At 49.0% G+C, this 23,348-nt stretch overlaps 1 protein-coding gene across 4 annotated transcripts in view; it reads right to left on the reverse strand.

Moving 5' to 3' along the window:
* RALY (RALY heterogeneous nuclear ribonucleoprotein) overlaps window positions 1–23,348 on the reverse strand; it is a 139,797-nt gene that overhangs the window by 79,879 nt on the left and 36,570 nt on the right. For 2 of the 4 annotated variants that reach the window (XM_075768487.1, XM_075768488.1), the window contains exons 2-3: window positions 7,675–7,768; window positions 835–870 (exon numbers count right to left, since the gene is read on the reverse strand). The gene's annotated coding sequence lies outside the window, so the exon portion shown is untranslated. The remainder of the gene's footprint in view (window positions 1–834; window positions 871–7,674; window positions 7,769–23,348) is intronic. The other 2 variants (XM_075768489.1, XM_075768486.1) reach the window with 1 other exon arrangement.

Consider the following 23,348-nt stretch of genomic DNA (forward strand, 5'->3'; position numbering starts at 1 on the left):
GCTCCCTTCCCAAGTTACTTCTCCGAATATAACTGCATTTGAAGCTTTTGCCCTTTAAAACACTAATTCCTATAATTACTAAACCTCCTAACTACAAAGAGTTGCTGTTCAAGGTTATGGCGCTAAGGACACCCTCAATTCACCCACGCCTGAGGCTGCCCTGCTGATTGCATGCGGCTCCTTTGAAGTAGGAATCTGTCATTCAAGAGGATTCACCCAAAACCTTTGGTATTTCTTGGTCTGAGCTATGTTGGAAGAAATTAAAGCAAAATACATATATCCCTGCCGTGGCCACGCACACTGAGGTAGGCGGTGCAGGGCCCACTGTGACCCCCAGCCCTGGGTCAGGCCCAGCTCGTCCCGGCACTGTGGCTCCAAGCCATCGCACTGCTGCTCGGGGAACCCCAGAGATACCCCGGGTTCGGTTCTGTGCTTGGTGCAACCCAGGCACGTGTTCGGCCTGCAGTCATGGCCTGCAGGCAAGATGGGACACAGCAAGGAACGAGGTGAGGTGAAGGAGGAGGAGATAACCCACGGGAGGTCAACAGGGCATGGGTGGCATGACCTGGCTCCCAGACAGCGCGGCAAAGCCAAGCTTTTAGGGAAAGATGTAGAGGGACAATACAGGGTTGGACTATAGGCTTTCCCCTAGCATGTAGGAAAGAACGGGCAAGCAGAAGACCAAGACTGCCATGGTCCCTGTTTGTACTTCTCCTGTGAAGGGGTGGAACAGTCCGTCACCGAGAGCTTGTCCCTGTAGAGCTCATCTACAGCTGGGGACCCAGATCAGTCCTCCAAGGTTACCCAGCACATCCCAAGGTCACCCTTACTGACCTTCTCATCCTGGTTTGCTTCAGCTGAATCTCCACCCTCAGGAAGAAAACAAAAAAGACGGGATTTTAGAAGAAAAATCCACCCTATCCCACATAGCTCATCACAGACACAGGGTGCGTGGCACCCAGCATCCTCGGGAAAAGGAACCCAGCCTAAACTCTCCGGGCAGCACAAGGTCCCGCACATTAATGCTATGTCTTTGTGTCACACTACAGCCTGCGAAAGGTCAGTGCCTCGTAGAAGAAACACATATGATAATGAAATGCTAGAGAAGGGGGGTGGTAAAATAAGCAACTTTTTGGCTCATTTCCTATAATCTTCAATTCGAGCCAAGCTGGAAGCAAATCTCAGGCCTGGATTTTTATTGATGAAGGAACACAGCCATCTGTCTGTTTGTCTTTTCCGTATTTCTTGCTAACCCTTATTTCTCTCCTTAAAAAAACACATCCATGCTCACATGTCATATTTGATGCATCTGACAAGGTCAGAGCCATCACATTCCATCAAGCACGCACCGATACAGCCTTGCAAAGGGAAGCCGAGAAAAGATGTGTAAAAAGAGTTCTATTTTCGTATTTTCATTTTAAGGCATCTCCTTGACTTCTGCTTTCTGACTTACTTTCCAGCTCCGGTACTCACCAGAAAGCTGCATCTGGTTAGGAGAGGACATAATGAACAAATAGCACTGAGTTACTCAGTTGTCTCCTGTCCTCAGTGTCTGAGGACCTCATGGAGAATTGTTTTCATGATCATAACACCAGTTCAAGCTAGAGCAGAAAAACTATTCCCTTTTGGAGGCTGAGAATTGAGAAACTCAGGCCCAGGTCTTCACCACTGACTGGACAACTTCAACGGCTGAAGCCCAGCTGACTGGCCAGGGAACCTGGGAAAATTACAGAGAACTTGAACTCTGAGGCAGGCACTTAAACCAGGCATTAAATCCTGTCCCTGGCCTTCTTCTCCGTAACACGCAATATTCCTTGAGTGGGCAGCAACTGGTTCTTGACAGGGGAGGCAGGGAACACCTTGTAGGTGATGGGGAAAAGAAGCCAAGATGGTGAGGAGCTGGTGGTTCAAAAACCAGAAACATGAAGAGCCCATCCTCAGTCCTTCTGCCTATCAGTTTGTTTCTCCAACACGGCGTTAAGCTGTGGATAAATACAAGCCACCCCACTCCAAGTCTGTGAGCGCTCCCTTGAGTTCTTCACAAACTCACTCCAGCTGGGTTCTTGTTCAATGAGCACAGACAAACAGCCAGGGGATGCCTGTGATAGACCACTAACACCTGGGGCAGCTCTGATGTTCCCTCTGGAGCAATTCAGAAACTTTTAAGGTTTCATTCTGCAAACATTTTCACCTGAAGTTTAAGCACAGGCACTATCCTTAACAATAGCAGAAGAAATGACTCGTGTGATCATTTGTCAGCTGGTGCTTACACAAGGAGTTGTTTGGGAAAAGATTTTACATTTTCCATTCATGCACTATGTTAATCTGAATTAATCTTCAAATCTTGAGAAGCTCTGAGAAACAGACAATTTCAAAAAGCAAATACAGAAATGAAAAAATAAAAAAATCCCCAAATCAGATAATTTACATTGACATGTTATTTTGATAAGATCAAGATTTGCAGAAAACCTAACTCTCACATACAGTATTCACTATGAATCGCTTGCTCAGCTCTTAAAAGAATCAAACTTTTTGGTTGATTGTAGGAAACTGGCTCAGGAAGGTATTATTAACCTACGGCTTTCTTTGAGCATAAGAGTTTTGACCGAATTTATAGGTTTAAAATTAGACATATGTTTGATTTTTTTTTTGGTTTATCAAGGTTTTAAATCTCAAACTAGATACCACTGGATCATGTTCAGTCTTACTATCCTTAAACAACACCAAATGACCTGCTCTTCTCTTACGCCAAGAAATGACTGAGCTACATAACTTTCTGCTTGGAGACTGCACGATCAGCTGGGAGGTCCAGACCAGAAAGGTCTCCCAGGCAGAGCTGCAGGCAATGGCCTCTCATGCGATCCATCACTCGGCATCTGGAACCACCACAGCTTTCCTGTTGTCTTGGCAGAGTGGTTGAGAGCTTCACACAATTAATTTGCTTATTTAAAAGCAGAGGTAACCACAGGGACAGAGCAATGAGGCTGTTTATAAAGGGTTAATTAGTATCTCATCTTCCACTAATGCACCCCTAGCAGAGCCATGTGAGCATGGCATGGGCAGAAATGAGGACACAGCTTCTCAAAGAACCTCTGCGAGGCTCCAGCGTGAAGAAAGGCAGCTCAGCATGTCAGCATTTGGCTCTCACTGGAAAACCTGATCCTTTATCGGAACTGCTTGGGTTCCCACTCAAAGCCAGCTAAGCTCAGCTCCACATAGGCAGAATGCATGTGGGTGCAAAGGGAGGGGACGGCTCCATCACGGAGAACTTTGGAGCTGGCCACCACCAGGATGTGAGCCTGCAGACTGCACTCCTGGTGCTTGCAACCGCTAAATGACTCCTAATCATCTTTAATCCAAACAACCCCTGACATGCTCTGTTTTCACGACAAACTTTAGTGCCAAGAACATGGCTTTTCTAGCCCTAAACGCATCCGCTTCCCAGCAGAGAGCGGTCATGGACTAGGGCCTCTGATGAGGATCGTGCTCCTCTCACCTTGCGTTTGCTAGATGGGCTCTGCTTATTTCCTAGGGGATCTCACCACACTGAGTCTATAGCAAAAGAAAAACTCTTCAGAGGCACCAGGATTCCCAGGACTTTGGCAGAAAGGATCAAGACAGATTTGTCCCCTTTGGGTGGTCTCAAGGGTCCCATTGCAGGAGCATGTTGGGAGTGTGCACACTTGAATCTGTTTATCCGCCCAGTCCTCCTTCATTTTCTGGGGACAGCTTGGGGTCACTGGGTCTATGAGGAGACAGCATGGGTGTGACAGACCCGGGGTCCACTTTCTGGGCAGCTTTTTAACCAGTTCTCCCTTCCTCCACTTCTTAGTTTGCCTAGAAGGGATCTCTTTCCATATTTTACACAAGTCTATTTTGACTCAACAGTTTGCATCATAACCGATGGCCAAAGCAGGCTGCAGGTGACAGTACGTCTGTCCGGTGCTCCACCTGCAGAGGCGATGGTGTGAATGAACAGGCGTCATATCCCAGTTTCTGCTCCTCCACGTCTGTCGCTGGCGATCGCTCTCTCTGCTAGGACCACACTCTGCAGGAGACGGTGGTGACAGGTCTGAAGCCTCTTCTCCCTTTAATTGCTAAACAAACCCACATACTTGGTTTCATCTAGTGGGAATTGTCTGAGCGTAGTGTCAATTATTCGGGTTTCTTCTCCTTTCCTTAGAGGTTTTCAAAAACACACAAGTCAGTGGGGACAACTGAAGTTTACTGCGCTCCTGAGAGAGGAGACCATCTGTGGTCAGAAGCACGTGGGGCTGGTAGCAGGGCTCAGAAAGCCACGCGCACAGCACCCTGCTCTGAACTACTCGACATTCATAGTAATCCCCGCGCTGGGAAAGGATGTTGCTGATGAGATGATTGCATTCAATAATCTTCCCAGCACATGCTTGCAAAAGCATGAAGAGAAATAAAGCACTTGTGCATGCACACATCAGAATCCACGCTGCAGAAATCCTGCTATCTAATTGCCTACAGAGGAATAAAAATTAATACATAAAAAATAGAGAAGACAAGCCACAAAGGGCAGAGCTAGTCTGTGCCAGGCACAAATACTTGCCCACTCTTGTTGAAATGTTAGAGCGGCAACGTGAGCGTTGCAAACGGCAGAGCCGGCAGTCGACGGCAGGCTAGCCCTGCTCTCATGGCTGCACACACCACTGCTGCTCCTAAAGCGCTGAGCTCGTTTTCTGATGGTCCGTGACACCTGTAGAGCCTCTGGAAAGAATTACAACTTTATAGTGAGATACATCAGGTATCCTACTGCCCATTCATTCCCTTGACAAAGGCATCTCAGTCACAGAGGGTGACTTGGTCCCACAGTTAGGCTTTTTTAGCCTTGGTCATGAACCCCGTGAGTGCTCCGTTCCCATCCCAGGACCTCCTCCGCACCGGACACTGCAGCCCTTCACCAGAGCCTGCACCTACCAGCATCTGCGCTGGGCACCAATACCTGCGACCTCCTCCTGACCCGCATTGTCTTTTCTAAATTAAGAAACCTGTTACGTCGCTTCCTTCCTTGGCCCACGGGATGCTAAGAAGGTCACTACCAGATCGCAGCTTAAAGGGCTACTGAGAGCCATCCTAATCCTGGAAGGACAGGAACTGCTGGAGCTGATAAACGACCTGAGCAAGTGATTACAGTCTGGATTTATTTGTGGTTAGACACTGTGATGGCCCTCTCTGACACTGGGGTTTTTTCTAAAAGACAGACAGAAAATTTCATCCATCCAGTTTTTGTTGAGCTGCCTAAGGATGCTCTGTGTCCTCTCACTACGGGACACTTCCATCCCTGCAGTGGACTTAATAACAGGTATTTCTGTGACCTTCCCTGCATTGCCAGAATAATGGGCATTTTCCTCCCAGTTCTCCGGAGTTATTCTCAATGCTCTTCTCCAATTGCCTGAATGACAGGTATTTTCACAGCTTTTCCTGCATACCCCAAGAAATAGGTAGTTTCACAGCTCCCTCTGGAATCAACCTTTATTCTGTGCACTACCAATAATTGGAGGGAGAAGTGAAAAATGAAAAAGCAAATAATCAAACAGCAGCTTTCAAGAGTTCAGAAGTCCTGTGGAAGTGAAGAGCTCGCAGATTGAAGGAGGTGCTGCAGTTCAAGCCCTGCAGTCTGTGCATGCAGGATAAAAGCCGCTTTCCTCCACTTACAGTAAATACCCTGTATGAAAAGAAGGCTCCATGGTTTAAAGCACTGTTTAATATGCCAACAGCCAAAACAAAACTTTGAAAAACTTCTGGCAGTGTTCTTTTTTAAAATGTCTTGAATATTAAAAAAAATAAGGTATTTCTTCAATGCTGCTGAATCCCATAACTTCATTTGCTGAGTTAAATCCTGGTCTATGGAATTAGGGCACAGTAGTTCTCTTATTCATGCAGAAAAGGGTTTTTAGCCAGATCATTTGTTTAATATATCTGTATGTCAGAATTTTTTAGTCCTACTTTGTGTCAAGATATTCTCACTACTACTAAGGGAAGGTATATTCAGCTAGCAGCAGAAAATGGTTTTAAACAAATCATGAGCAAACCCAAATTCCCTTTCTCCTTCAGCTGACTGATTTTGGTTTGAAAAAGTTCAGGTGGATCTCTACCCCTCTGTCATGTGGAGTTTCCTGGATTAGATTTCCAAATAAGGTAAGAAATGTAAAACTCCTGGATCCTTATTTACTGTAGGTGGTATCTCCTGAGGTCCACCAAGCAACAGGAGAGCTCCTGCCTGGATGATAAGAAGTTTTACCAGATCATTTTTTTTTCCCCCCCTCGTACATTAAGTTCCCAAGAAAAAAACCCAACCACGATACCAGTTAAAACAAATGTGTTAAACCAGGACTATAAACCCTGCCAACCTGGAAACTGAGGATTTACTTTTATTCATCTGTCTGGGAACTGGAGGGGAAAGTCCGCTGTTGAAAACACTACATGACTCCATCTTCATGTCATGAATTGTGCATAGTACGGTTATGTCCTGAAATCTTCATTCACCCTCTGCTGAAGCAAAGTCCAGGTTTTATTCACCTAATGTCCCGTTCCTCTGTTCCGACTGAAACAAACCTCCCACAAAACCAGGAAGAGATCTCCCAGCTCAGGCCTTCATTGATTTCCTTGCTCAGGAGGCAGAATGAGTTTATAATAGCCACAGTGATTCCTGGACCAGCATTTCCCAATACTTAGGTCACACTGTCACTGGTTCTGATGCCTAAACCCTCTCCCATCCTTCCACAAAACTTCTTCAAAGAGGTGCTTTCAGCTCAGCCTACCTGGCCAAGGTGGGTCTGGGGGATGTTAAAGCTCCCGTCCTGATAGTTCCATGTCAGTTGGCACTTCGGAGTTGGCTGTCTTCGTGGCCTGAGGAGACTGCTGTACCTTTTGGGGATGGGGGAACTACTCTGTCCTGATCGAAGCGCTAAGAAACACAGCCCCGATTTGCTGGTGTTCAAGGAAATACCGAGCGCAAGCTTTCTCCAAGCACATTCTCAAGAGGATGCTCTGCTTACCCCGTGCAGAGGCAGTACCAGGGTTTTGATCAAACTCTGGGCATCCTCCTTCACCGCAACACCGGCTCTGCAAGACGCGTGCCTGCCCCGAGCACGATGGCCCCCGTGTGCACCACTTCTCCCCAGCTTCTGTTTGCAACCTCTTGCTCTGGGGTGTGCTCCAGGAAAGCCAAGAGCAGAGTCCACCTCTACATTACCCAGAAGTCACCCTTGTATTCACATTCACTCCAAACTCACTGCAAACATAACTTTTAGAAGAAATACAAGCAACGAATCAGAAATTAAATCATGCCAAAACCCACCGTGTCCCGAACGATCACAATCTGCCCATCAGGGTGCAATTACAGCAATCCTGTTTCTATTGCCAATAGCACACGAGGGAATGGCAGATTCTCAGCACATCCATCAACCCCTGAATCCCTGAACGCTGACACCAGGCAAGGAGGAGGTTTCAGCAGGTTCAAAGAGAAAACCTTCAGCCTGAATCCAGCATGAAGCCCATTCATACAATTCAGCATCTGAAGCAAGGTGTCCTGGCTGCCCCAAATCTCACCGCCGAGTCTTGCCTCGGACAGCAGCAGCCGGGAATTGCAGGGATCTCTCCCACCATTCCTCACGTCTAAAGGTACTCCAAAACACAGTTACTTACCAGGACTGGTGTGGGCACTTGGGGTTTGTCAGTCCTTCCCGGCACCGGTCTGGGAGCAGGCGCAACACCCCTCTACGGTCTCAGCTTCTTCACCCTGCAAGAATCAGGACATGGGGTTTTTTGCTAGTTGTGGTAAGCAGATAATCCGGTACTTTCTAACCCTCAGTGGAGAAGGGTATGTTGTATTGGAAAGAAAAACCTCTGGCTGGTTGTCTGCAAGGATCAGACCCAGGACTTTCTGAGCTAAGCCTCTGAGCTGCTTAGCAAGGAGCTCAAACCGGAGCAGAGTCAGTTGTGCCTGCAGGGCTGAATACTCGGGATAGCTGCTAGGGAGGTGGTTCCAATTGGCTCGGTCAAGAGAAATCCCACAAGAATTGCTACATCGTGCTAATGCTTACAGAGAACAAGGTAACCGGAGGATAGAGGCGGGAGGAATTTTTGGTCAGGAAGGTTAGGATTTGTTAAGGGAAAACAGTTTCTTCAAACTGAAATATCCCACAAAGCAAAAAGTTTTTCATGGTTTTAAGTTTCTTTTGTGTTTTGAAAAGGTGTTTTGAAACTAAAGATTTTGCTTTGGGTCAGGCTGAAATGTTTTGTTGATGGAACTGAAATGTTCTGCTTTAAGTCAATTCCTCTGGGTCCCCCCAGGCTGCAGGAATACCTCCCGGGAATTTAAATGAAGGTTCTTTCCCTTCCCTGCCATGGGCTGAGATACCTGGTTGGACTGGACGTGGTGCACTGATGTATCTCCTTGAGAGATCTGCCTGGTAGAAACACAACCAGGGCATTACAATTTGGAAGTGGGAGCTGCAGGACTTTCTACGGCATTTTTTATGTTGGGCAACACACAAGCACCTGCTGAACAGGCACCTGGTGCAGCACAGTCAGGCTGGCCCGCGATCCTCCCCGCAGGGAAAGCTGCTGAGCATGGTTGCATGTCCCATAAGAACTGGGCTAATGAATAGAGGTGGCACATAGGTCCCGTTAAATCCTCACTCCTCTGCACGCTGAATCTTCCCCCCAGTCCCAGCACTCTGGGCAAGAAGGTGGGAGCTGTGGTTGAATGGATGGGATGTAGCGAGACCTCCTCCGTGCTTTGTGCTCTCCAGCCCCAGGCTCCGGGACACGGACTGCCCCTCCAGTCTCACAGAGCTGATGGGAACTGGATCCAGGTCTTCATACCCCCACTCCAGCGCCTAAGCCATTAACAAGATCCAGAGATTAAACCCATTCCTTCAAACCAGCCTTCCTGGGCTGGCGATGATCTACAACAGAGGCAATAAATCACTGTGAGATTCCTGGTCTGCTTTCTCCACCCTCCTCATACCAGTGATTATTCCCACCTCCTGCCTCCCAAGCAATGTTTCCTGAGTAACCACAGCTTTTATCGAAAGACCAATACTTTTTCCACCCTGCTCTGTGAAATACTCAGATACATGGGCTGCCCGATGCCCTGGGGAGGGCAGGAGGACCAGTCAAAGCTCCTGCCAGTCATCAAACATTAGGGTGAACGGTTACTTCATCCACCCAGCCTGTCAGGAGAGCCTGCCCATAATTAGAGACTCAATTTAGTCTCAGTTACACCACAGCATTGCAAAAGGTCAAACTGGAATAAAGTTTTTAATTGAAACTGAGAAAGCACTGAAGAGACAGAGAAATGAAGCACTGGGCTTCAATCCACAATAAGGACACACATATCTAATGAGCTGATCAGAGATGACACGCTGGCTTTCGCAGCAGAAGTCTCTGCACGGTCTGGCAGTGTACTGAAGGGATAATCCCTCCTGCACAGGGGTTCAAAGCTCTGCACAAAAAGGCCACCACAGTGACAAGGACTAAAAGCAGGGGACGCTGCCACGTGGCCACATTTCCCGTCATCCAAGAACCCAATAAAGTGTTCAAGATGCTGAACTTCCCACTGCTGTTTCCTCAGTTCCCCTCCATTTCAATGGACCCATCATTCAAGTTTATTGAGCCTTCACAGAGATCTGGTAGCATGTCTCAGAAGTTGAACATGTAAAGTTCTGGAATCGACGACGAGTGTAGCAATGCCATGGGAACTGCATGCAGGAGAGATGCAGAAGAGGGGAGAGTAAGAGAAACTTGAGCCCAAACCAGGTCTGAGCAGAGCCCTGAACATCAAAACTCTCCGAGACAACAGGGACGTGGAAAAGCAAATCGCTCATGGCCTCCTCTGATCATACCTGCCGGAGCCCTGAAGGTCCCTACTTCACTGTTGCTTGGACAAAACAGGGCAGACGGAGAATTACAGAATTAAATTCCAGTGAGGAAGGAGGAACAGAAGTTTTACCTGAGATCTGGATGAAGTTCTGAATACTTTCCCCTACTGTCCTTCCAAACTTAACCAGCTGCCTTGACGGAGGCAAAAGTGCTTATCTTTTCTTCACTATGAGGGTGGTTCTTCACCAGGAGGGTGGTGAGGCCCTGGCACAGGTTGCCCAGAGAAGCTGTGGCTGCCCCTGGCTCCCTGGCAGTGTTCAAGGCCAGGTTGGATGGGGCTTTGGGCAACCTGGGCTAGTGGAAGGTGTCCCTGCCCATGGCAGGGGGTTGGGACTAGGTGATGTCTAGAGTCCCTTCCCACCCAAACCATTCTATGATTCTATGATCTTACTCCTAAAGCCTTCTGTTGATAAGAACAACTCAAAATTGTGTGAGAGGAGGGGAAGTATGAGGGGCAGATGGACATGGGGCATCAAAGAGCATCAGAAGCTCTGAGTTCTGGTCTTGGCTCCATTGTGCACTGGTGCCTTTTTGAGACCAAGGGCCAAATTACTGCATCTCTTTGTGACCCTCAGGATGTTAAGTTAGACCCAGACGAGGTCTACAAAGTTGACTAATAACCTGAAGTGGAAGCTATACAGGAGGTGGCATAGAAAAACCTCACCACTAGCAAGATCAAGGCAGCCAAGAAAAGGAGTCCACGTTTGCTGCTCCATAATCCCTCTTCTACCAACTGTACAGCTACATGAAAGACCAAATTGTCCTGCTCTTATACCAAGTTCCTCTTTACTGCACGAGTCCTAATGAATTCAGGCAGCAGGAGCAGCAGACTCAGGCCCTTGCAAGGCTGGAGTCAATCAGTCGAGTGCACCATCCGGTGATTTTTCTAGAATCACTTCAACCTACGACACGAAAGTGAAGGAAGAAGGAGGTAAGTACCCTGCCAAAATACACCACCACCTTTCAAACAAAGTAACTGCAGTAAAATGTGCTGGTTTATTTTCATTCTGGGCTCCCAAAACATTTCCCTTCTCTCCCTGAATGATAACGGGCATAAAAATTAAATATAAATTCTCCAACAAAAAGCAAAATGCACTGAAGGGTAATAAATCACAGGGACTGGATGGCATTTGGAGGAAGTTGGGGGAAGGAATAAAGGATGAAATAGTGTAGATACTGACTAAGATATATCATAGACCCTTAAACACCCAAGACTCGTCCTCAGGGCAGGGGACTCAACACAATGGGCTGAATTTTGATGAAGCAGCAAAGGGAACTTGCCCAGTGAAGCAGCGGGGTTGGTACGTGGTGCTCGTAGTCCCGCAGGGCTCAGAGCACCGTGAACATCACCCCAGCACCATGCTTGCACCCCCACCTCGTGTGGGGATGAAGACCCCGATGAAAACATCATTTAATTTCCCCAAAGCCACAATTCTGTGCCAGTTGTAGAACGTCGATGTCAGAGGACCTGCAAACAGAAAGTCTGTTCTGGGCGTTTCTAACGTATTTTGTACAAAACAGGAGACGTGCCCTTCTTGCTCACCCAAAGGGCCCGCAGGGATGTACCCGTGGGACTTGTGCTGCCCCTCTTTCTTCCCAGGGCCATGTGCCAAACGTGAGCTGTTGCACTGGCACCGGGATCGATTGAGGACTCCACAAAAAGTAAGTGATGCAGTGGGGTTATACACATTTCCGAACAGCAGCTATCACGGACTGGATGCTCTCTCATCCAATGACCTGAGATTCTTACATCGGCATTTCCAGTAACCTGAAACACTCCCCAGGGCACCACAGAGAAGCACAATATTCTGGAAACACTATATATCAGCACCGATTTTCTTCTAATAAACAAGATCACCTTTAATTTTGCAGGCACCTCCTACTTCATTAAACTTCAAGATCTTGCTCTCCAGGGGTTTCCTCCTCAACTGGGGCAGGAAATGAAAAGACAGAAAATGCAATTTAATTGGGGATGAAGCTTCATCTTTACGCTGCCTATCATAATTATGTGTCATTTAAAAACAAGCGTGGAGCAGGTGTGAAACGGCACCAGCTCTAGAAGCGCATAAAAAAGGTTGACACCAGCACCATGTCTCAGCAAGAATCAGATGGTGCAACTTGAAAACTCCTTTTCTCTTTGGTTTCCTTCTTCCTTTGTTCCCTCAACCTTCTCAGGAAAATTTCCTTTTAAAATGGGAGAGAAGAAATGGCATCTTCGCCAAGCCACGTGGTTTGAAAGGGAGAGAAGGTAATTTCGCCGTCACGTGCTGGGACACAGCAACAGTCCCTGCGAAATGAGGGGCAGGGCTGGTGGTGGCGTAGAGGACGGGCAAGTGGAGGTACCTCAGTGCAGCCACGTGCCTTCGTGTGACACAGAGATGGTTGTGCTCAATCTGCTGCTCCTGCTTCTTCCTCTCTGGGTATGGCTTTGCCTCTCCTTGCCATCCTGGACAAGATGTCCAGCTGGGTTTGATGCTTGGAGGTGAGACTGGAGTGCACCATTATGGAAGTGACCTCAAGGTGCTGGAGTTTGCCCTGGGAGTTGGGTGGGAGAGGGTTCCTGCTTTCCCTTGGGTCACCCAGCCCCTTTCTCAGCACCCATGCTCCAGCACCAGGAGGAAGAACAAAGCAATAAAACACTTTTGTCAAGTTAATATTGAGGTTTTCAGTTAACCTTCTGCAGAGAGCGGAACCAAGGAAGAGCAAGGAGAGCTCTGTGGATGGGTTATGCTGCTTGTTGTAAGGGAAAACAGACCTGAAGTTCATCTTTTGAGCTGCTAGGGAGTCTTCACGGGATTTAGCACAGCTCAGTTGGCTCAAGCCTTCCCCAAACAGCTTCCACTACTGAAGCTTTTCCATCTGAGGAAGTCCAAAATCGGAGTCATTATGTGTGTCCCTCCATGCTGAGATCTTCTCCGAAATGGTCTATCCACATGGGCTGGGAGCTCGGACCTGCTTGTGCTCGAGCCTCTCTTCTGCACACCGGCAGTTTCAGCAGGTGTCTGCCCTCCAGGGCCCTTCCAAAATCTGCAGGTGAGAGTGCCACCCGTGCGCTGGGGGGGACAGGCAGGAACCGTGGAGAAACCAAACCATTTGACTTCAAAACAAATGCAGAGCAGCTCAGCTCGGAGCATTCCCAGGCTCCTGCTTTGCCTGCTCGCTTGGTCTGACGTGACTGTACGTTCCTCCTGAAAAAGAGATGCCTGAAACGTAAGTCAGAGCAGACATCTCTACCCTTTGTGCCTTTCTTATCAGTAACACCCTGGATTTAAATAATGCCTATTTTTCTAACAAGTGCCTGTTCTATACTTCCAACCATGGGAGATAAAATAGGGAGGAACTCTGTTTAACTGATGCACTTAATTAGTTGCTTGTCGTTGTCAAAGCCCTGCTCTTATATTCTGATGCAAATTCACGGCCTTTCATTTTAAGCAATACGTCAGTCTCGCTTTAGTCTTCCAGTGATCCTCTAATGTCATATTTTCTCCCCAGTGAATCAATATTCAGATCCTCTAATTGGAACTTATCTGCTCATCCAACCTTGGGCTGGGTTTGTTTAGCAGCTGAGCGGATCAGACACTTTTTTACTGGCTGAACCAGCAGAGCCGAACTTTGCAGAGCAGCGTTCAGGCAGAGATTTTTACTGGGCTTTTTACTGCCTGCGGTGTGTGCCGGGAGCCGTCTCCGCTCCCTCCCCTCTCCCACGCTCCCCCGTGCAGACCTGCACCACGAGCCATGCAGCTCCCGAGCTGCAGGAGCAAGATGTGCCTTGCCCGAGGCAAGAAGACCAGAGTATTTTCTGTAACGGAGATAGGAAACCCTAAACCACGTCCCAGCCCAGGATGGGATCAGGGACAGGTCAGCTTTCCCGTTCCTCTTCAAGGGGTAAAGATACAGCTCCCCATCGTTTCTAATTTTAAATCACGAGGTCTCCATCTTCTGCCTGTAAATTCTCTCCTGCTGTCAAAAGGTCACCAGGCCAGTTGGAAAGCTATTTTTCACAACCTTGCTAATCCGGAGGCACCTTGCTGCCTCCTCCCACCAGGAAAATGCTGACAAGAAAACTAATCAGTGGCCAGCAGGACGGCAGGTTGGGTAAGGCGTCGCAGACAGGACTGGCCTTTGTGGCACCAGCCAGAAATTCAAGAGATTCAGGCACAGTTTCTGGCACTTCCCCGGGCTCCCTTCATGACCTTGGGCTCCAGCTCTGTGCCTCAACCTCACCTCTGCTAACTGAGGCTAACAACACTTCCCACAGTCGGTCATGCGGATAAATTCATTTATGTTTAGGAAATAATCTATTACGACGGGCACAAGGGCCCTTTTACTATAAAACTAGGCATTTTTTCCTTTGCATCACCACCGGCTTTAGGAGAACGAAGCCAAGACTGACTGCAACCCACCCTGTCCAGGGCTGGGCTTTTTACTAGATTTGTGCATTTGTTGGATAATCTCCCGAAGTCCGGGCTGAGCGAATTACACCGTTTGTGCTGAAGTGTAAGAGGGGACTATGAAGTGGCTTGGAGAGGCACTGACCTGTCTCTCGGCTGGCAGGTGACAGCACAGCCCGTTTCAGTCGGAGGACAGATGACACCTTGATGAGCTCAGCATCTGCAGCCATCGATAACGAAACTGCAGCAAGGTGATGATCCCATGCTCAGCTTAGGGATCTTCTCCCATCACCGGCTGCCACTTGTTGGCAATAAGCATTTCTAAGGAATAGCAGCTGCCCAGCACCCTCCCCAAAACAACCAAGACTTGCCCAGGTGGAAGGGCTTGGCCCACAGGGTTTCCACTCGGAGCAAGGGGGGTCACCAGGGACTGCTCGAGCAGCATCCCTCCTGCCCTAGGACTTTACCAGGCTCTGAACCAAATTGCTTGATGAAAAGTCTTCAAGCCAGCACGCTGCACCTACACGCCTGGACTGCTAACAGCGTCAGGCACGCACATTTCCCAGGCCCTGGTGTGTTTTGCACTGCGGCTCAGGTAGGTAGTTACTCCAGGGCAGGGAGATGCAAACCGCTCCAACAGATGTCCACCCAAGCCTGAAGCTGCAGGGCCAGGAGATGCTCCGCAGCAGCAGAGGAGGGGGTTAACTCCTCCTCACTCAGCTCATTTTGGCACCTGGACTGATGAAATCCACTGCTGGTGAATGGATGTCCATGGAGCATCGTTCTTTTTTAAATTAAATTAGGGATTGCGGACTGCCCCCAGTCTGAGACATAAACGTAGGCATTCCCCGGAGCCCGAGCTGCTTTGCTCTCCATTGCTTGCTCAGCACTGACACTGCCCGTGGTCAGCAGAGACCCTTGCCAGCCTCAGGACATCCCCACAGCATCCCAGCTCAGCTGCCCTCCGAACAGCCTCTGGGACATTGGGACAACCCCAGCCTAGAAACAGAGTGAAAAACATCTCAACGTCCTCATCCAGCAACAGTTCTTCCCATCTACAAAACATAAACCGGGGCTCAGTGACCAGGGCAGGAGGTGTCTGCTGAAGCACAGCACCCTAGGACCCCCGGAGACAGAAGGGAAAGAAAAGGGAAACTCCAAGCTGCCTGTCAAAACTTCAGCAGTCGAGATAATTGGTTTATACACATTTATCCCCGCACCCAATTATCAGCTCAGTTTAGTGTTTGATTTTACACGACTCTGGTCCTGCCGTTGTTCTGCTTGAGTCTGCCTCTCACTCATTTATGTATATATCATCCAGTCCCTAAATCATTTTTAATAGCTTCTTTATTCACGTGCCCTCCCGTCTAATTCCAGCACCATCAGCACAAGGCAGGTTGCAGATACGAAGAAGCTGACATTTCTCTTTTGAGTAATTTGCAGTGGATTTCTTGCCCGTTTGATGTAGTCATTTTGTTCTCTGCGCTGATGTGACATTAATTATTGTTAAATATTCTTATCTGTTACATACAGTTCTGTTTAGATAAAGGTCAGTGCATGAACCCCTCACAGTGCTTGTTGCTGCCATGCTCTAAAGCCAATTTGTCATTCTCTCCCTTCAATACCCTCATCTGAGTTTCAGTCCATTTTTTCCATTAATTCAGGCACAGTAGAGAGCCATTAAAAAATGCAAAATATCTCAGCTGTTCAGATTGGCACTCGGATAGGAAATTATTAGCTTGGGTAGCACCAGTTGCACAGGAAGGTCAGGTAATATTGACTGTGCAAATCCAGCAGCAGCCTCTTGTTAAGGAACTGTATGGCTGCCCCCCAAAATACATACATACATATTGCTGCTTTCCTTGAAACTCAGCTAAGCCTTGTGCAGCATGCAATGCCTTCTCCCAGCCTGGTTTGCAGCGGGATAACAGCGTAAGCCCACACCACCCTCTCTTGGCAGAGGACAAGAAGGGCGAGCTCAAGCAGTCATCACCAAATTTGCTACAACAGAAGCACGATTCTTCTTCCCTGGGACCTGGGGAGCAGCTGGACTCACATGAGCCTGCTCACGCTGAGTAAATCCTACTCCTGCATCTGCTCAGTTTTGCTTTTTTGTCTCTCTGACTGAATAACTCTCCCCTGCCACCCCTGTGTGTCACTTCCCACGATGGCAGCTGCGATGTGGGGATGGATGCAGGGACACCCTGGCTGGGAGTCGTTCCCAGCACCCCTGTACCCCGCCTGCCTCGGGCCACCTCGACAGGCTGAAACAGCATCTCCGTAGCATATTATGAGTATGGGCGTTGCAGGCTTGCTACCGTTGGAAAGCAGCCTGTGACCTTGAGTGGCTCTCCCAGGAGCCAAGGTGGTCATACAATCTTACACGGACACACGTCAGCGCGGCGCAAACAACAGACCTCAGGACATTTAGTCTGCAGCGGCGGAGGGCAGGGAGCCGTCACAATTCCCGGGTCATCTTACACCAGCAGCCACCGGGATGATGAGCGGGGTTGGCAGCCCCCAGTATCTTATAAAACCTATTTTACTGCTCGGTTGAAGCTCGTGCTCTTTTATGCCTCCAGCCAACAAAGTGCTTCAGCACGTACTTAACTCCAAGCACACAAATAGCCTTAATTACATCGAGGGAGCTGTTCAGACGCTTAAATTGAAGCCCATGCCTAAACGAGCGTCTGAGTGAAGACTTCAGCATGAGAGGAGGGAGAAAGGAAGATGGCAAGGAGCCTGCAGCAATGTGAAGCTGGTGACGAGGACCAGAGGAGAGATGCTCAAACGGGGCAGGGGAACGCCGAAAACAGGACTAGGGAAACGCAAGGTCTCAGCTTGCTCGAAAGGTGGATTCTCCTGCACGAGTGGAAAAGGATGCAAAGGTGGATTCGGCATGACCAAGACTACCACACAATAAAAGACGTGCTTGTTTCAGCACTTGCCAAATGGAAGAACATTTGATCATTTATTCAAAGTGACATTTAATTCTGCATTGTGGTAAATCATTTTATACTTTTAAATAAAAGAGAATAAACTCCCAAATTCATCCTTCTCTCAGTAAAATACAAAGAAATACTGCATATTGCTAAATGTAATAGTGTGGAGTTTTTTCCTCCACTTCTTTATATATGAACAAGATAAAGAATAGAAGAGGAAAACGTGCCAGACCCCTTGGTTCTAGACTCAAGGGAAAAAAGCGTGGTTCATGCCCCAGCCCAACAGCATTGGGCTCTTCATGCAACTGGTGCCCGCACGTGCAGTCCTGGGCGAGCACACACGCTCCGGTTCCTGCTCTGTGCAGACCTATGGACACCCAGAAATGTGCTACCACCATTGATGGAGACGGGGTGCAGGGCAGAAGCCCCTGCACCAAACGGTTTCAGCCTATATCTGACCCTCAGCGTCTGCGGGTTCCTGCCTTGTAACCAGAGAGCTGGTCTGCACACAAGGGCTGCTCTACGCTTACGTAGCTGCATCTCACAGAGAAGACATCGTTCCCCACCCTTCCCAAAGACTCTTGTTCAGCACAACCATCCATACACTCCTGGGCAAACAGATATTCATGGCTCAGGTCCTCAGCGTAGCTACACCTGCGTGAGCGGGAAGGAACTGCACTGCCGCCCTCCCCTTCTCTAAATCAGGACACAGAGAAGGACAGGAGCTGGCTTCGCGTGTTTAGAAAGGTTATGAGAAAACCCAGGTCCTCTCCGGGTTTGGGGACAGGGTGTCCTACAGCTAAAAATACAGAGACAAGCCAAAAAGTCAAGGCTAGCAAGAGGCATCGGTAGGGTGACTGAAGACAAAAACAGAGCTTGTTTATTTATGTAGCCAGTGACTATCCAGCAAGAGACTGAAACCTCCGCACACATGCTGCCTGCATGACGGACAGGCTCCTGCCAGCTGTAGGAGTCCAATTTCTCATGCAGGCACAGGGGTTCCCTCTCCCCTTCCTCCTTTGTTGCACGCTCACACCTTTTTTTAATTATTTTTAGCTGCTGCACCAAGCAGGGTAACATGCACAAACAGAGAACAGCAAGGGATGGAAGTCACTGCACTGGTAAAGGTTCTCCTTCCCCTAGCAACCACGATAAGGAACTCAGGATCCAAGCCTCATCAGGGTCCATGCTCAAACCCGTCCAGAGTTTGTGGGATCCAAGCTGGAAATCTCGCCCCGAGGCTCCATCATCAGCCTGAGCTGGGTGGGAGATGTCCTGTGCCGGGTGCAGGACTGGGCTGCTCCAGCCTGCCCAAAGTGATCGCACTACGCCTTCCTCGGGGTCCTGCTCTGCACCAGACCTGGCATCTGCTGCAGGTGGGTTTTGGTTCTTCATCAGCCCAAAGGGACAGAGCTCCATGGAAAAGGCCAAAAGCAGCGGGATACAACTTTGAGGTGGCACGGCTGGCAGGTGGCAATCCTAAGAGACAGGGATGGTCCTTGAGCCTGCTCTGGAACGGCCACGTCCCAGGCAGCTCCATCAGCCTGCGGACAGCCCGCAGTTGATAAGACACAAGCATCAGCCACACAGGAATGAAATGTCCCCCAAGACCTGGGCAAGGGGAACAGCGAGGCCATTTGGCTATTAGCTTTGCTCCATGCAGGTGCCTTCCCTGCCACGCAAATTTTGTCTTCACCAAAAATCCTTCGCTACAAAAAGGCAGAAAGACACACACATGCCTGAAGGAATAGTTTGCTGCATTTGGGACAGCATCTCTCACTGACCAATTTCTCTGCAGCAACTGCTGCACGTATAATGGCGTATACCAGCGCATCCCAGTGCGAATCAGGGCTGATCTTCCAAGTTAAACTGAGAAGGAAGTTGTAGTCTGTAAAGCCACCTTCTCCTGTTCTTCCCAAAGATCTCCAAGCCTAAGAAAAATTGTTGCAAAAGGCAGTAAGATTAGAGTTTTCTCAGCCTGATGTTGCTCCTGTCTTGCTCATAAAAAGAGTCTGGGCAACCACAGAGCAAGCCTGAGAACAGAAGCATGGATGAGACTCAGGGGAGAGTTGCTTGGCAGAGTCCTTTTCTCCAGCAACACCTGCAAAGTTTCATTTACCAAGGTTAAAGAGTTCCGTGCCAGAGCCCGGCAGGTGTCAGGAGGCAGCGGCTGTGGGGCGGCAGGGAAGCTGAGGCATCCTGCTCACTGTCAGCATCATTTAGAAAAGCAGACCTTGAGCTAAGTGGACCCAAGAAGCTCTCAGAAGTCTGGGCATGAGCAGCAAAAGGTCTTGCTGAATTAGCTGCACAGAGCAATGCATCAACAGTGGAGGGCTGGACAGGGTGTGATCTATTACCCACGACAGACAGGATTTCATAACGGCCAGGCATAACTGATGCAAAGGACAGGTGACTGAACCCTCAGACCCGTTTGTGTAATGAGACACATGCTCTTTCCACAAGCTTTGAGGCCAGCAGGAAAGAATCCGGTGAGGCACCTCTATGGCCTAAGAAGACATTAAGTCAAGACTTTCTCTTGGGCCACCTCTGTTGGGAACCCAGGCACAGCCAGTGCATCGTACCTCTGCAGGTAAGTGTCCTCTGCAGGATGCTGTGGGTGTTATGGCACACAAGGAGCTGAGGCGACGCTCAGCTGGGATGCAAGGTGTACTGGAGTGGGAGTCTGAGGGAGCTCTGGCCCAAGAGGCCACAGCTCACACTGAAGCCAGCGTGCCAGCTCCTGGGGCTGGGCTCCCCCCCTGCCTGGAGCAAGAGGCATGGCAGTGAGCTTGGGCATCAGCCTTTGTAGTGGGGAAGAGCACCTCCTCTGCCCCTGAGGCTATAGCTGGATCCTCCATCTCCAGCAAAGCCACCTTGTACCAAATCCCAATGTGCTCCTTATTCCAGAGACTGCCTGGTCTCTGTTCTGCCCCCATCCCACCTGAGCTGCATGGCTGCCATCAGCCCGCATCTGCACCACCTGCTCAGGCTGGGGACTCAAACACACCCCACCAGTTCCGCTCAGGGGAGGGCTGGCACGATATAACGATCCACATCAGAATTTAATTCAAGTTCCAGAGCTAACGCTTGCCAAAATGCCACGAGTGCTTACGTGACAAATATTTGACGCCTCATCCAAAAGATACTGCTTGCGGCGGTGCCTTGGAAGCGCTTCCTCGGGAACGGCAGGAACGCAGAGCTGAGGTGCAGTGAGCTTAGGGCTGTGCAGCCTCCGGCCCGTAGGCCTCTGCAACACCACCAGAGAAAGCACTTTAGGGGTCCACAAAACAACTGCAGGTCAATCAGAAACAAACCCCAATGAACACATGTATCCAAGTATTTAAGTAAAGAAACAAGATGGGACATTTGCTTTCTTGGTTGCAAGTTAAAATGGTTGCAGCTGTCAGACTTCAGCTCCTCTCAGCCGGTATAAACGAGTAAAACGCTGATACCAAGATGCAGCAATTAAAACACCAAGGGAGCACCAAGAGGAGCCTCTGAAACCGGCTGTACGCCAGGCTAAGCTTCCCATACAGAGCTGCTCAATTCAATTTGCCTTACTTCATTAACCTCAATGGATTTACACCCGAGACCAGCGCTGAAAAAAAATCAATTATCTATCTATTTAACCTCACTGCCCTGATATTATTCCCTGTGTCCTGTATTTGGCTCCCCTCTGATATCTGAATTCTTTCAGGCCTGCCAGAAACTCTGGCACAGTCTCCATGCTGCAGGACAAACGCAGAATCCCAGACTGGTTTGGGTTGGAAGGGACCCCACAGCCCATCCAGTCCCACCCCTGCCATGGGCAGGGACACCCTCCACTAGCCCAGGTTGCCCAAAGCCCCATCCAACCTGGCCTTGAACTCTGCCAGGGAGCCAGGGGCAGCCACAGCTTCTCTGGGCAACCTGTGCCAGGGCCTCAGCACCCTCACAGGGAAGGATTTCTGCCTCACATCTCATCTCCATCTCCCCTCCTGCAGCTTCAGGCCATTCCCCCCATCCCATCGCTCCACACCCACAGTGGACAGTTCTTCATTCTCCCAGTCCCTGCCTTTGCCTTCTGTGACCTGGGCAGTGTGGCTCGAGCACTTGCCGGTGAAGACTGAGGCAAAAAAGCCATTGAGCACCTCAGCCTTCTCCATATCCTGCGTAACCAGGTCTCCTGTTTCCTTCTGGAGAGGGTCCACACTTTCCTTTATCTTCCTTTTATCACTGAGATACCTATAGAAGTTTTTCTTGTTGCCCTTGCTGCATTCACCAAGGTAAGGAAAGGATAAAGCCACAGTTGATTTTGCAATAGTGATTTCAGCAATAAACTACTGCAAAAATATTAATAGAAAACTCCAGACCTGTAAGTACAGCTGTTCCTTCTGCAGCTCGTGCTCAGTTGCATGGATTAAGGTTCACGACTTGCTGTAAGAAACTGTCTCTGTCTGATAGGAATGCTGCTGGAGCTCTTGTAAAAGCGGGCACTGCATCAGAGCTGAAAGGAAGAATCAATAGACCGTTGCATCGGTTAGCAGAGCCCTGACAAGCTCCCTGGCACCTCGACAGCACGGCTGGTGTTAGTTTTCTGCCCGCCGCAGCGGTTGCGCACTTTTATCTCGCTGCTGATGGCAGATCATCCTTTCCTTGTGGGAAAAGTGGATCTGAGAAGTTTTACAAAACAGGCTTTCATCACACGGGTGCTACCCGTTCCAGGCTTTGGTGCGGCACGCTGAAAACCACAGGAAAAAAAGATCTCCAATAGGGGATAAGTAATCTTTTGTGCTACTTTGGTCTCTGAGAGCAGACCAGATCATCAAGTCGAGCTGACATGAAAACAAAGCAAAGATGCCTCTGCTGCTGTACCACTTCAGACACAAAATCCACTAAATCCCAGTTCAGCGGCCGCCTGGACACTTGGCAATGGTGCACAGACTGCAGTCCCTCAAAGCTCTGGCCTGTTGGGAAGGTCCTCTCTCACCCCCATCTTACACAAACACCTCTTGAGAATCTACTTCCAGAAAAGCCAGAGTTTCCAACACAGCCACGCAAGACAGCTTGGCTGCCTGGACCTCCCTGGGACGCCCGCACGAGCCAGTGCTTGCACAGCTCCAGCCAGAGAGGCGGATATTAATTCTGTACTAAATTGGGTGGTTTCTTGTACACAAGCAATTTCTTTTTTTTTTTTTTTTTTAATGAAATGGGTGTATCATTACAATTAGGCATAGTTGTTACATTCAGCCTTTAATTAGATTTGTGTAATTAGAAATTCACTGAGTTATTTCACACAGTGGAAAAAATATTGCTTGGATGAGGTTATATAAGACAGCGACAGATTCCTCTGTAGCTCCCAGAGCTGATGGATAATCTGAAACAAATGACATCTTTAATTCTGAGACCTTCACAAGGTGTGTATAATTCTAAATTCTTAATTTTTGCATGGCTAAGAGGTAGAAATCAGAGGCAAGAGCAAGTGGAAAATATCATGACCAGTTCTTACTGGTACTTTCTTCTCCTGGTAAGATATTCACCTGCCCAACTGGGGTAACCAGGAGCTTGATGCTGCAGCCCTGGCGGCACCAGCCCCAACCACCCTGCCAGGCTCACTGGGACGGACAGGGCCAGCGAGGGGACACGTCCGCACCGGAGCTCGGGCACTGGGTGCTCCTTTGCAGTCCTCCAAGCCAGGCTCAAGGGGCTGACCCAGCCACGCTTGCTTTGGCTCCTCCTGACTGTCATGGTGAACATCCAGCTGGAATGAAAACCTTTTGGGGTTTAAGTGTCAGCACACTTGTCCCGACCATGGGATACAACGGGCATGAGGCTGCCGTATAAGAAATGCTTTCACTTTTTTTTTCTTTAGGTTTGACTTAAAGAGAGCAATGTTCAGGGGTCCTGGAAAGGATCAAGCTTAAAACAAGCAGCCACTGGCATTGCTACTGATATACAAGCAAGCTAGCCCTGCCAGCCAGAGGTTTCAAATAGATGGAAATAATATGGGGGTTTGGGGGTATGTGTCTGTTTGTTTGTTTTTCACTGTCTTATGGCATTAGTAATCAGAAAAGGAACCCCTCCACATTTTCTCCAAGGTCATTTGCATGTAAGCACTTTT

This window comes from Balearica regulorum, chromosome 16 (genome assembly GCF_011004875.1).
Source record: "Balearica regulorum gibbericeps isolate bBalReg1 chromosome 16, bBalReg1.pri, whole genome shotgun sequence".
Taxonomy (NCBI): domain Eukaryota; kingdom Metazoa; phylum Chordata; class Aves; order Gruiformes; family Gruidae; genus Balearica; species Balearica regulorum.